We start from the raw sequence: 13,634 nt of genomic DNA, 5'->3' as shown, positions 1-13,634 counted from the left end.
GTGGAAGCGGCACGTGGACCAAATGCATGATCGCTGTTCAGAGTCACCCCCCCCCCCCGTGCCGAGTGATGTGGGACCCCCACCTGTAATGTCGCCGTGGTCAGACGTTGTATTGCCAGGGCCGGACGTGTCGACGCCCTTGAGGTGTTCACCTGATTCAGTCCTGCCCGAGGACGACGAGCAAGCTTGTCGGCCGGGGCGGTTGTTGTTACGGATGGGGCGAGTCCGGCGAGGGTGTCACCTCGACCAAGCTGGGAGGCGTCTGAGCCTGGGCCGTCTGGCATCGCTGCCCGCCCGAGGCGGGTGAGGAGACTGCCGCGGTACTTGGAGGATTTTGATTGTTGATTGGTTTCGTTTGGTCATGTTATAATTGTCATTTCATCATGAGAATTGTCATTTTACGAGGGGAGGAGTGTGCTGTATCACGCGATTGGGTTTTCGTATATCATGACTCGCCCGCGAGGGGTGGCAGTGATGTACATTCGGACGCGCAATAAAGCGGAGTTACTGCTACGCTCTCGCCCTCCATGTTCCGCTGCACCTCGGACACCACAGGGGCCACCCTTGAGCAGGTGGCTATGGACATCTAAGAACCACTGCCTTGCATCCACCAGGGTAATAAATATATCCTCGTGGTTATGGACTATTTCGCCAAGTGGCCGGAGGCCTCTGCACTCCCCAATCAAGAAGCTGGGGTTGTGGCACAGGCCTTCGTGGAAGGTTTTGTATGCAGATACGGGATTCCGGAAGAGCTGCACGCCGATCAGAGTCGAAATTTTGAAAGCCAATTATTAAAAGAAGTGTGCAGTCTCTTGTCGATTTGGAAAGCAAGAACAACACCCGAAAGACCACAATCTGACGGTATGGTGGAAAGGTTCAACAGGACCTTATGACCACCACCCGTCAGGATGACTGGGATGAACATCTGCCATATTTGTTGGGGGCCCACCGAACAAGCCAGCACAGAGTCACCGCGTGTCGCCCAGCGTTGCTCATGTATGGGCGGGAGTTGTGGGCTCCTGCTGACCTGCTGTGCAGTCCCTTGCCAGAAGGTCCTGATGAACCGCAGAGGGAGGGACACGCCCGTCATTTGGAGGAGGGTATGGAATGGGTCAATGCCTTCACGTACCACCAGCTCCATATGGCGAGTGTAAAGATGAAGCGCAGTTACAACCATCAGAGCCAGGCGAGCAAATACACTCCGGGGATGGAGAGTCGGTCCTTCAATCCCCGGAGACGAAAGGGCAAATGCACAAAGCTCACGTCCCCTTGGCAGGGCCCAGGGTCGTCCTGGCGCAGATCCGTGACGTGTTCATCAATATCAAAATGGGACCATGGATGGGCTCCCCATCGGATCGTCCATGCTGACCGATTGAGACCCTACACTGGCGACCAGACACCCTCATGGATTGCTCCAGCTTTTGAGGCAGAGGCCCAGTCGAGCACCTCTGAGGACGCGGGGGGCTTATGTCGGTAGGAGACTGTGACAGTAACCCCCAGGTGTGGAGCGCAGTGGTGAAACAGCCCCACACATCCCGGGGCCCAGGAGCATTAGCCGAAGGGGGATGGCATTGTTCGGCCCACATGGGGGTGCCAGCAATGGTAGCCTAGATGTGCGTACCAAATCAGCGACCATGAGGGAGGGCAAGGATAAATTTTGGGACCAAGAGCGACAATAGGGACTGTTTAGGTCGAGACATGAACGTGTAGTGGGGACGTTGCTTTGTGATAGAGTTAAATGGAACGTGCGTTAGAATAAGGGATGACGATGGTGCACGAGTTAGTTTGGGGAAATTAGTTCGGTGGTGATGTGTCAGTGAGTGGAAATGTGTTTGTGTGTGATAAATGAATTACGAGTGTGACACCAAGGCAAATGGCCCGTATGAGTACGAGTAACAGAATGCATGGTGTGAAGGATTGAATGGGGGGGGAGTGGATCCCCCCCCTCAAGGAAACCCGGGGGTTTGGTTAAAGTTAGGTAGAGGTATTAGGTAAACTTACACATGGATGTCGTTATGCTGTCGGTGCAGATTGTGGAAAGTTTAAAAAAAAAAATTGTGGGGTGCAAGAGATAATGGACTGCCTGGGGTGTCGCTTGTGAGTGTAGTGTTCGGATGAAGCAGGCACCCCGGGCTCGTCGGCCAGGTGAGGCTGCAGGTCGGTTCAGGGGGCCTTTAGTGTATTCGTGGACGCAGGTACCCGAGGAGAGGGGCCTGGCGTGCCAGTGTTCAATGGGACCGGGTGCCCAAGCAGCGGGACCCGGGGCGCCAAAATGCCAAGTGGGCATCCCCCATGTTAGGGTGAGGAGCAGGCAAGCTCGGAAGCAGCTCCAGCATCCCGGCGATGCTGACGGTGAGTCTGCACGTGGGCAGACCTGTGAGTGGAGCCACACGACCCAGCCACAAAATTGTGCAATGGCACAGAAAGAAAATTTGGTGAGTAAGGCCCAAAACTGAAAGAGCACCAACACGTAGGAGATGGGAATTGGGATTTCAGAACCCCAGAGTTTAACAAAGTCCTCTTGGCAGGGTATAACCCCAGGGAATGTTTAAAAGTGTAACAATATTAGCGTCGTTAGGATTGATGAAGACCCATTCGCACCATCCACTGTCGGGATGATCGCCGGCTGCTGGACTTGCCCGCCCTCCTGTCGGACTTGATAATGAGTCGTGTCACAATGTCAGTGTAAGATTGCATGCAGTTCTGCTTTTCCTTTCCAAGCAACCTTGGGGGGATTGGGTATGAATTTGGCAATGGGGATAGTGGGATATTGGAGACGAGATGTTGCGACGAATTGTAAAAAGAGGGGGGCTCGGGTCGTGTATATGGGAAAGACGGATGGGTGCGGACGAGTAGGGCCAACCTCTCTCTCTCTCTCCTTGCAGCACCACCACTGCCCCAGGTATGTGCACACCAGGGACCGGCCGACCATGTTGGTCGGACCTGGTGTTTGGCATTACCTGGATGACCTTTTTTTTTTCTTTTCATGCTGTTTGCTGTTTGCCTTGCTGCTTTGCTTCGTTTCGCCACTGCTCCAGGACCATCAAGGCTGTTCTGCATCAAGGCATTGCTCGCCTTGCTGGATCACCTGTCCACATCAAAGCATCACTCACCTCACTTCACCATTTGCTCCGTGACCTGTGTTCCATCCATAACTGTTCTATGGACCGTGACTTGCTGCAGTCTCATACCAGGTGACACCATTCCAGTTGTCATGGTGGCTTTGTTCATTTTTTTTTGGTGTTTGAACTGCATTTACTGCAGCAGCATGCCACCACACTTATGGACTTCCCCTTTGTTGCAGCCCCTTTGTACCAGCTCATACCAGCTCAGAGCAGCTTCACACCAGCTTCCTACCAGCTTCATACCAGCTCATACTAGCTTCATCTTTGCCACGTATCACCGTGACCATGAACTGCACAAACGCAGCTCTGTGGAAGAGGTGGCTCTGTTCTTGATCATTTTTGTTTCAAAGGCCACAACGTTTATGGCCTGTATGCCGGTCACTGGCCTGCTGGTTTATTTTGTTCAGTGTGCTGGTGAAGAGCATGAAGGTGGCAAGAATCAGCAGGTGTTCTTCCGCCTCTCCACAATTTTTCTTCTGCATTTCTCCAGGTCCTGGGTCAGAAATTGTATATAGTTGTATAGTTGTGTCAATTACAAAAGCCCACCGGTTATGTGTTGTCGTTTCAAAAATTCCAGCGATTTCGGTGTTGCATAAGGTTGTCTGTGTGAGTCAGTGAGGTCGTTCCCAACGCATCAGGTGGGACATATCTCGTATAAATTGTCGCACACATGAAAGGGTCGAGTTAAAACGTAATAGGTTGGGGGTAACTTCATCTGCATGTCACACGGAAGTTCTCATTGCAATGTTGTAATTTTTTTAAAACCGATGTCGCCAGCTGTTGGACGACTCGGGCCAAGTCTGGGATTGGGAAAGGGGTAGTGTTACGGATTTCAGAATCCGGTCTGATGAATGCATCCACACATCCAGGTCCTCAGACAGTTATTTCCTTAAATGCATGTTCAGATTAGCCCCATCCCCATGTCTTATGGGATCTAAAATGTGATGCGTTGAGAAGGGCAAAGAATATATCCCCTCTTATTGGAAGCTTTTTTATTTTTCTTTACGACAGACACGTTTACACACATTTCTTTCACGAGTTATGAAGCCCACCCTCATTCTTCCTCAGCAACATTCTTTCGCGAACTCAGACACCCGCCTTTTTGAGAGCGCACTGGTCGTCATGGTAACCGTGCGCAAGTGGGGCGGGGTGAGCTTGGGGCAGACTGCACAAGCAGAGACGGCCCAGAGATATAAAACGAATGGAGGTCCGTTATGAGGCGAGAGAAAAAAGCGGAGGCCCCCACTGGAGCCATTACGCTGGCAGGCCTCCGTTCAGCTCTAAACAACCGATTTGGCATAGAATAGCAGAGCGAGCTTGTGAAAACTCAGCTCGCAAACAAAAAAAAAAGGAAACCCCAGGAGTCCATTGGGCAATTGGCTCATGACATTTGCCGCGCAGTCGGGATCGCATATGCGGACAAGGAAGCATCCGCGCAGGAAAGGCTGGTGCTGGACCATTTCGTCCAGGCCCTGTCGGACTCTGACTCTGGGGCTCAGCTGGCCATGTGGCGCCCACCCACCATGAGACAGACGATTGATGCTGTGGCACACTATGAAGCAGCAAGGCCCCTGACTCGGGGAAGGGGGGTTGGGGAGGGGGGGGAAGAGTGACGCCCGGTCGGGGTGAGACAGGTGGGTCCTACGCACAACTGCGAGTCCACGGGAGGAGCCACCCCCGAAAGGAGGGCGGACCTGGAGGAAATGATTCGGGGCATGGTAAACCACCAGTTGGCGAGGTCTGCACCATGGTAGGTGGCTCCGATGATGGCACCCAGTGGGCCACCGATAAATGCTCAAACTCGGAATTTCAGGGGGGTCAATTCGGAGTATTGGAGGCATACGCCTTACCAGGTAAGGTGTTATAATTGTCGTCTGACAGGTCACCTGTCGAGGGACTGCAGAGCTCGACGCAGGGATAGACTTCGCTATCCAGGACCACCAATTCCACCCCATACGGACCGGACTAGCCAGCACTCAACACCCCCCTACCCTGCCAGGCCCCGGGAAACTAGTTTGTGCCGGCCATATAGGGTCATGTTCGGCTGGGGTCGATGGAAAAGTGCCCTCATCGATGCGACAGGTCATTTATTGTGGCCAAATTTGCATTGGTAGTTTAACAATTAGGTGTAAAATTGCCGGCGTAGGGGGAGACGCCATGGTGGACACAGTTGCAAGTGCCACGATCATTCGCCCTGTGATCCTTGATTTGAATATGGATGGCTGGGATGATATTCGCCATCTGGAAAATCATAGCCTGCAGCTGGCTACCAAGGCAACGGCTCTAATCATAGGGCATGGTTTTGTGAACCTTAAGTTGGGTTCTTTAAAAAAGAGAGTCGAGGTTTGGGTGTCAGAGACATGCGACCCATGTCTAATAGGGTTGGATTTGTTAACCGCCAGCGAATGTAAAATTGATCTGGCCCGGGGTATCATGCAAGTGGGTTTCGAAGAGCTGCTACTAGAGGGTGTGAGCACGGACGAGAAGGTGGAGCTGGAGGCTCCCGATCCAGTGACCATTCCCCCGAGTGCCGGGGCGATCTTCCGGGCACGATAGCGGGCTCGCCCAACCTGGCAGGAACCCTGTGGTCTGGTCGAGCAGCTGGCGGGGAAATCAATCCCGGGCTTAGTCGTGGGTCGTACCCTTGTAAATACTGATGGACCTGTGGTGGCTGTCAGGGTAATTAATGCAAGCACAGAACCACGCACCATAGGACAGGGCACAAAGGTGGCAGGTGTGGTGTAGCCATGCCCACGGGGAGGGGCATGATGATGATGCATGATGGGCGTGATGGTGGAGGAGTGGCCGTGGGGTTCGGCAAGGGATATGAGGTGTGCACGCCGTCTGAGGCGTCGTAGTAATGCTGGAGTCGGCCGGCTCGTGAGTGGACCGAGTAAGGAATAAAGGGGAGCCGCGGGCACAGTACGCCCTGGCTCGCACTCGTGCAACACAGCCCGGCTCGACTGTTCCTCCGCTTCGTGTCTGCCTGCTAAGCATCTCCCATTTCAGTACAGTACAGTTGGCGACGAGGATCTTCGAATCGACGTGTGTAAGGGCGGCGAATGACCCGTGCGGTTCCAGTCTACGGAGCCAAAGGTCTCGCCGGCGCGAACATGGCAAAGGGTCGGTGCATGGCAAACGTACGCGTGCCCGCCTTCGTCAGAATCTACTTCGGCCACGTCGAGTGGGCAACGTTCGTTCATTTGGTTCATTTTCCTGTTCGTTTTGTCGAGGATACGCGTTTCGGCTCGAACGCGGCGTTGGACGTCGCGCAAGCTCTGGAGAATGTCCGAGGTCTCGATGGTCGGGACACAGCAGATGGTCTAGGGGTCATCGCAATGGGCCAGGCACGCACGGCCATGTGCACGGTCTGCGGCGCGGGTCGTGGGCGAGCGTGGCAATGCAATCACTCGGACGGCGGTCTGGGCTCTCGAGGTCGTCTACGGTGTGTGGGCCGAGGGTCATCGCCCATTGTTGCGTTCATAGATGGCGGTGTGCGAGGCGATCCTTCCGTCCCGCGTCGAAACCTGCTTGCAATTGATCCGGGAATGGCAAGATCAGTGGCAGGGGGGGGGGGGGAAGTGAGCGAGGCACGGATCGGGTGTCGAATTGGGTCCACTCGTGCTGGCCGCGCATCGCATTCGGCTGTGCCGTGCAGATTCACGGCAGAGGAGCGTCCGGCACGGTTGAGAGATCATTTTATTTCTGGTCTGCGAGCAGCCATTGACATTGTCTGCAAGCAGCCATTGACCGACATCACATTCGACTCGGCGATCGCGACTGTTTCATCTGTCGAGCAGACACCAGTGACCGCGCAAGTCCGCGCGATGGCTCAAGTGCCGCAGGGTGCTCGCGCGCCTAGCGGTGCGGGACGAGAGCGCGCACCGCAGCACGGTCGCACCGGGAGCGAAGGGGCACCGCAGCACGATCGCACCGGGAGCGAAGGGGCACCGCAGCAGGACCCCAGTGACCTGGAGATCAGCCTGCGGCCGGGGCATGATGATGCCGGCGAGCCGGAGCAGGAGCCGGGCTCGGCGAGCCGGACCCTTTTGGGTCGGAACGGGTTCCGGTTCGTGCCTCCAGATGTGCCAGTGCTCTCTTCGAGACCTTCGTCAAGTACCGAGGGCGAGGCTGGACCCGTGGCGTTAAAGGGAGTCGCGAGTCGCAGCATCAAGTCGACAACCAAGAAGCGGACTCGTGATGTGGGTTGTGGGTTGTTGTTCATGGCATATGTGCTTTTCCTTGCTCTATTGATGCAGTTTAACGTTGTTGAAATAAATGCCAGCAGTTCTCGTGTAAAAGTGGATGTGGCGGAGATCAGTCAATGGGAGTTGGATTATGATCAATGTGATGTGGGGGCGAATAAAGAAGGTTTGTTAGCCTCCAGTTGCTCCAGGCCGCAGGTAATTGCTTTGTCTTGTACTGGGATTTTATCAAAAAAGCGCGCTGTACGGAAAAATGAATTCGCAATGGTTCGAATGTTATTCCTATTGATTTATAACGAGCTTATGGTTGAAGTGGGGTTTAAATGGAATTACTACCGTCTAACTGCCGTGTGGGTCTCGGAGATCGACTCGGAGCCGGGACTCGTGCGCTGGTCGGCGTTACCCCCACCTCTGCTTTCAGCGAGGTCAGACGTGCCTGGCGCCTGGGGCACGGCTCTCTGGGTGCGCTCAAGGCCGTTTTGGCCATGCGGTGGAATCTTAACTGATTATGGTGCGTGAGGGTTGGGGAGTGTTTGTTGCTTCCAGCCAAGGGTGCTGTTCAGCGCCCCCACCAAGGTCGGTTGGGTCTGGCGGTGGCGCCGCGGGTTCCAGACAGCGGGGGTCCGGCCTCGAAAGGTTTATCTGTTTCAGGTCTGCCTGGGGGCGGGTTTGCTGAGTCGTGCTGCTGTGCTTCTCCAGTAACTCGCTTCCACGCATTATATGATGTGATGTGATGTGCTGTTATACTTCGCTGTTTTCATTTTATTTGCATGATTATTATACCGAGGTTCTTCGTGTTGTCTATGCTTCTTATAATACTGATCATTTAATAATCATACTTTTAGGAGGGAGGAGTGTGGTGTAGCCATGCCCACGGGGAGGGGCATGATGATGATGCATGATGGGCGTGATGGTGGAGGAGTGGCCGTGGGGTTCGGCAAGGGATATGAGGTGTGCACGCCGTCTGAGGCGTCGTAGTAATGCTGGAGTCGGCCGGCTCGTGAGTGGACCGAGTACGGAATAAAGGGGAGCCGCGGGCACAGTACGCCCTGGCTCGCACTCGTGCAACACAGCCCGGCTCGACTGTTCCTCCGCTTCGTGTCTGCCTGCTAAGCATCTCCCATTTCAGTACAGTACAGCAGACTGCACCCCAGTTATTAATGTCGCAGAGGTGAGGGACGAGAACATTTCGCCAGATTGACCCCGGAGGGAATCGAGAATGTGATAGGAATTGGCCCGATCCCATTTGCGAGATGGTAAACCGGAGTAGTGCAGATTTGGAGGAAGCCCAACGGGAGGCCTTACACAAACTAATCAACCAGCATTTGGGAATCTTCTCTTTGTCTCCCGAGGACATTGCATGTATGGGCCTGGTGAAACATCAGATCTACACGAGTGAGGCCCGGCCTATTCGTCAGCCCACCCGACGGCTCCCTTGGAGCAAGAGGGAGGAAGCTGACGAGCAGGTGGAAAAGATACTGAGTGCAGGTGTTATTGAGCCCTCGGAAAATCCTTGGATGTCACCTGTTGTGTTGGTTAAAAGTAAAGATGGGACCACGAAAGATGAGACTATCGCCAGCGAAACAACGTGACACTCAGACTCCTATCCTCTGCCAAGAATTTAAGATGCCCTCGATGCCGTTGCGGGCTCAAATTGGTTCTCAACTTTGAACCTCAAGAGTGGGTATTGGCAGGTGGAGATAGACAAGACAGGGAAGGAGAAAACGGCATTTTATACAGGGAAAGGACTGCAACAGTTCACTGTGATGCCATTTGGTTTGTGTAACACCCCCGCCACCTTTGAACGATTGATGGAGAGTGTACTGGGTGGCATGCCATGGCAAATATGCCTGGTGTACCTGGATGACGTCCTGGTGCACGCCAAAACATCCACCCAGGCCATAGCTAATTTGGATTCAGTGTTTGGGCGCCTCAGACAGGCAAGGTTAAAGTTGAGCCCAGAAAAATGTACCTTGTTTGCTAAGGAAGTGACCCATCTCGGTCATGTGATAGGTCGCGAGGGGGAGAAAACTGACCCGGGTATAGTCAAGGCGGTAGAGGAGTGGTCCATACCCAGTAATATCAAGGAGGTGTGGGGTTTTTTTGGGACTCTGCAAATTTTGCTACAAAGCGCCGGTAGTAGGAGCAGAGATCGCCAGGCTCCTTTACCGGCTCACGGAGAAGGGGACGGACAATTGGTTTAATTGGACACGGGAGTGCAACGATGCCTTCCTCAAATTGAAGGGGTGTTTAACATCCACACCCGTTCTCACATTCCCCACTGATAACGGGACCTTTACCCTGGACACGGATGCGAGCCAGGAAGGATTGGGTGCAGTTTTGTCTCAGATGCAGGAGGGCGTAGAAAGAGTGATTGCGTATTACAGTTGGGCCATGAGTCGGCCCGAACGAAATTATTGCATCACTCGCAAAGAGTTATTGGCTATGCTGTCTGCCATGAACCATTTACACCCGTACTTGAACGGCGTGGGTTGGAGGCATGGCTGGCTGTATGCTGGCAGGCCTCCATTGGAGGCATGGGTTCGAATCCCACTCCTGACGCCAGTTGTTGCGGCCACGGGTACCGAGACACCAGCTTGTCACTCAGGGAGATTCATCCCCGGTTGTCCTCGGAAGAGCCGGACCTGGGGCCACCGCTCACAATTAACGTTGTGATATGGTGGGATGTTTTAGAAGATGAATCATTTCCCTCACCAGAAAGTAGTCGTCTGCGAAGTGCATGGAACTGGTCGCTGTTCTGCATGGGATCACGCTGGACATTATGCAACCTAAGAAGATCAAGACTGAATATCTTGCTGAGACAGAAAGACTTCAGCAGAAACGGAATATGATGGAAAGAAGGAGGAGACGAGATGTGGTTAAACAGATGGAGGAAGAAAGGAGGGCAAACTAAGAGGAAGGGAAGCTTTCCCCCTTCACAAATAATGGATATTTTGACATTTATCCTTTCGAGATTATCAAAATGATTTTATCTCACCTGACGCTCCCTGAGCTGTGCCGCCTCACTCAATGCCGTCATACCCTGCGCGACTGCTGCTACAACCCTTCCATGTACAAACACCTGGACCTCAAGCCTTTCTGGCCATCTCCCTCTGCGAGGAGAACCTTCTGGCTTTGAAGCCTCGTCTCACCCGTGCACACTCGCTCTGTCTCTCGTGGACTGGAAATGATGGAAGATTCAGTCCTGCGTTCCTTGAAAATTTCCTTGTTGAGTGGTCTGAGCAATTACTGCACCTGGAGCTGGCAAACTGCCATTGGATCACAAACAAATCCTTGGAATCTGTCGCCATGTTCTGCCCAAACCTTCGTGACCTGGACCTGTCATGTGACCGAATACCACCCGGGGAATTCAGGCAGCTCTCGTCCTTGCAGAAGCTACAACGCCTCATCCTGTACCGAACGCAGATCAATACGACGAGTCTCCTGTCGATCACTTCCAATGTGCCGTAGTATGTGCAGAGTGCATGCGACATAACATGGATGAGTGCACACGAAAGAGTAGGACACTGATCGACCCGGACGGGAGTCGTGGTTAGTGCAGCGGACCGGAGGGGCGAGCCTCTTAAGCAGAACAGAGTTGTATAGGAAACCACACCGGCTCCACGGGACTTTGCGTATGAGGTACGGGAGTGTGCGTGGTCGGTGCTTTGCCAACCGCCCAAGCATGGACGGTGGCACGATGTGTTTATGGTTTCAGAGGGGCCGGAGTGGAAACGATCCATGACAGATAAATCACTGGAGTCAACGGTAACGGACTTCTCAGCACAGGTTCCTGGTTGAGGAATTCACTGGAAAAGATTGTCAGTCTTGATGTAGGAGGCCTCAAAACGTGCAAGTCTTTGTTACTTTCACCTTTACTTTCCAGGTCATTGACCATTACCTCGGTTCCTCTTCTCGATATACAATAATGGGGTGTTTAACATCCCCACTGATAATAGGACCTTCACCCTGGACACAGATGTGAGAAAGGAAGGATTGGGTGCAGTTTTGTCTCAGATGCAGGAGGGCGTAGAAAGAGTGATTGCGTATTACAGTCGGGCCATGAGTAGGCCCGAACGAAATTATTGCATCACTCGCAAAGAGTTATTGGCTATGTTGTCTGCCATGAACCATTTACACCCGTACTTGAACGGCGTGGGTTGGAGGCATGGCTGGCTGTATGCTGGCAGGCCTCCATTGGAGGCATGGGTTCGAATCCCACTCCTGACGCCAGTTGTTGCGGCCACGGGTACCGAGACACCAGCTTGTCACTCAGGGGGATTCATCCCGGGTTGTCTTCGGAAGAGCCGGACCTGGGGCCACCGCTCACAATTAACGTTGTGGTATGGTGGGTTGTTTTAGAAGATGAATCATTTCGCTCACCAGAAAGTAGTCATCCGCAAAGTGCATGGAACTGGTCGCTATTCTGCATGGGATCACGCTGGACATTATGCAACCTAAGAAGATCAAGACTGAATATCTTGCTGAGACAGAAAGACTTCAGCAGAAACGGAATATGATGGAAAGAAGGAGGAAACGAGATGTGGTTAAACAGATGGAGGAAGAAAGGAGAGCAAACTAAGAGGAAGGGAAGCTTTCCCCCGTCACAAATAATGGATATTTTGACATTTTACCTTTCGAGATGATCAAAATGATTTTATCTCACCTGACGCTCCCTGAGCTGTGCCGCCTCACTCAATGCAGTTGTAACCTGCACGACTGCTGCTACAACCCTTCCATGTACAAACACCTGGACCTCAAGCCTTTCTGGCCATCTCTCTCTGCGAGGAGGACCTTCTGGCTTTGAAGCCTCGTCTCACCCATGCACGCTCGCTCTGTCTCTCGTGGACTGGAAATGATGGAAGATTCAGTCCTGCGTTCCTTGAAAATTTCCTTGGTGAGTGGTCTGAGCAACTACTGCACCTGGAGCTGGAAAACTGCCATTGGATCACAAACGAATCCTTGGAATCTGTCGCCATGCTCTGCCCAAACCTTCGTGACCTGGACCTGTCATGTGACCGAATACCACCCGGGGAATTCAGGCAGCTCTCGTCCTTGCAGAAGCTACAACTCCTCGTCCTGTACCGAACGCAGATCAATACGACGAGTCTCCTGTCGATCACTTGCAATGTGCCGTAGTATGTGCAGAGTGCATGCGACATAACATGGAGAGTGCACACGAAAGAGTACGACACTGATCGACCCGGACGGGAGTCGTGGTTAGTGCAGCGGACCGGAGGGGCGAGCCTCTTAAGCAGGACAGAGTTGTATAGGAAACCACACCGGCTCCACGGGACTTTGCGTATGAGGTACGGGAGTGTGCGCGGTCGGTGCTCTGCCAACGGCCCAAGCATGGACGGTGGCACGATGTGTTTATGGTTTCAGAGGGGCCGGAATGGAAACGATCCATGACAGATAAATCACTGGAGTCAACGGTAACGGACTTCTCAGCACAGGTTCCTGGTTGTGGAATTCGCTGGAAAAGATTTTCAGTCTTGATGTATGAGGCCTCAAAACGTGCAAGTCTTTGTTACTTTCACCTTTACTTTCCAGGTCGTTGACCATTACCTCGGTTTCTCTTCTCGATACACAATAATGGGGTGTTTAACATCCCCATTGATAACAGGACCTTTACCCTGGACACAGATGTGAGCCAGGAAGGATTGGGTGCAGTTTTGTCTCAGACGCAGGAGGGTGTAGAAAGAGTGATTGCGTATTACAGGCGGGCCATGAGTTGGACAGAGCAAATTATTGCGTCACTTGCAAAGAGTTATTGGCTATGCTGTCTGCCATGAACCACTTCCACCCGTACTTGTACGGGCGTAAATTTTTGTATCAAACAGACCATTCCTCCTTGCAATGGCTCTTATGGTTCAAGGAACCCGAGAGCCAAATTTTAAGGTGGTTGGAAAAGTTGCAGTAGTACGATTTCAGTGTGACCCATGGAGCCGGGATGGCCCATGGGAATGCCCATGCACTCTCTCGACGCCTTGGTCTGGGAGAAAATTGTAAATTCTGTACGTGACATGAGGACATGGACCAATTGGCAGACCCCTCCCATAAGATCTTCGTCCGTGCAGCCCAGGTGGCAGGGCAAGTTTTGCCACTAACCACAGATGAGGAATTTGGAACTTTGACTTGGAGCACGGCTCAGCAGTAAGATCCAGCATTGGGGCCAGTGTACGAATGGGTCTGGGCAGGTAAGAGACCCAGTGGGGAGGAAGTCACCCCCCTCGTAGCACATCAAAGGCTTACTGGGCTCAGTGGAAGACCCTAGAATTGAAAGATAACATCTTGTATCGCA

At 53.0% G+C, this 13,634-nt stretch overlaps 1 protein-coding gene across 8 annotated transcripts in view; it reads right to left on the bottom strand.

Annotated features, from left to right (window-relative positions):
* PEX6 (peroxisomal biogenesis factor 6) overlaps positions 1-13,634 on the bottom strand; it is a 140,233-nt gene that overhangs the window by 49,386 nt on the left and 77,213 nt on the right. The window lies entirely within an intron of this gene.

The sequence above is a fragment of the Eptatretus burgeri genome, chromosome 7 (assembly GCF_056783735.1).
Source record: "Eptatretus burgeri isolate ZD-2024b chromosome 7, Ebu_testis_v1, whole genome shotgun sequence".
In the NCBI taxonomy this organism is placed as follows: domain Eukaryota; kingdom Metazoa; phylum Chordata; class Myxini; order Myxiniformes; family Myxinidae; genus Eptatretus; species Eptatretus burgeri.
The sequence above is the reverse complement of the archived record's forward strand: the minus strand, read 5'-3'. Positions and strand labels throughout refer to the sequence as shown.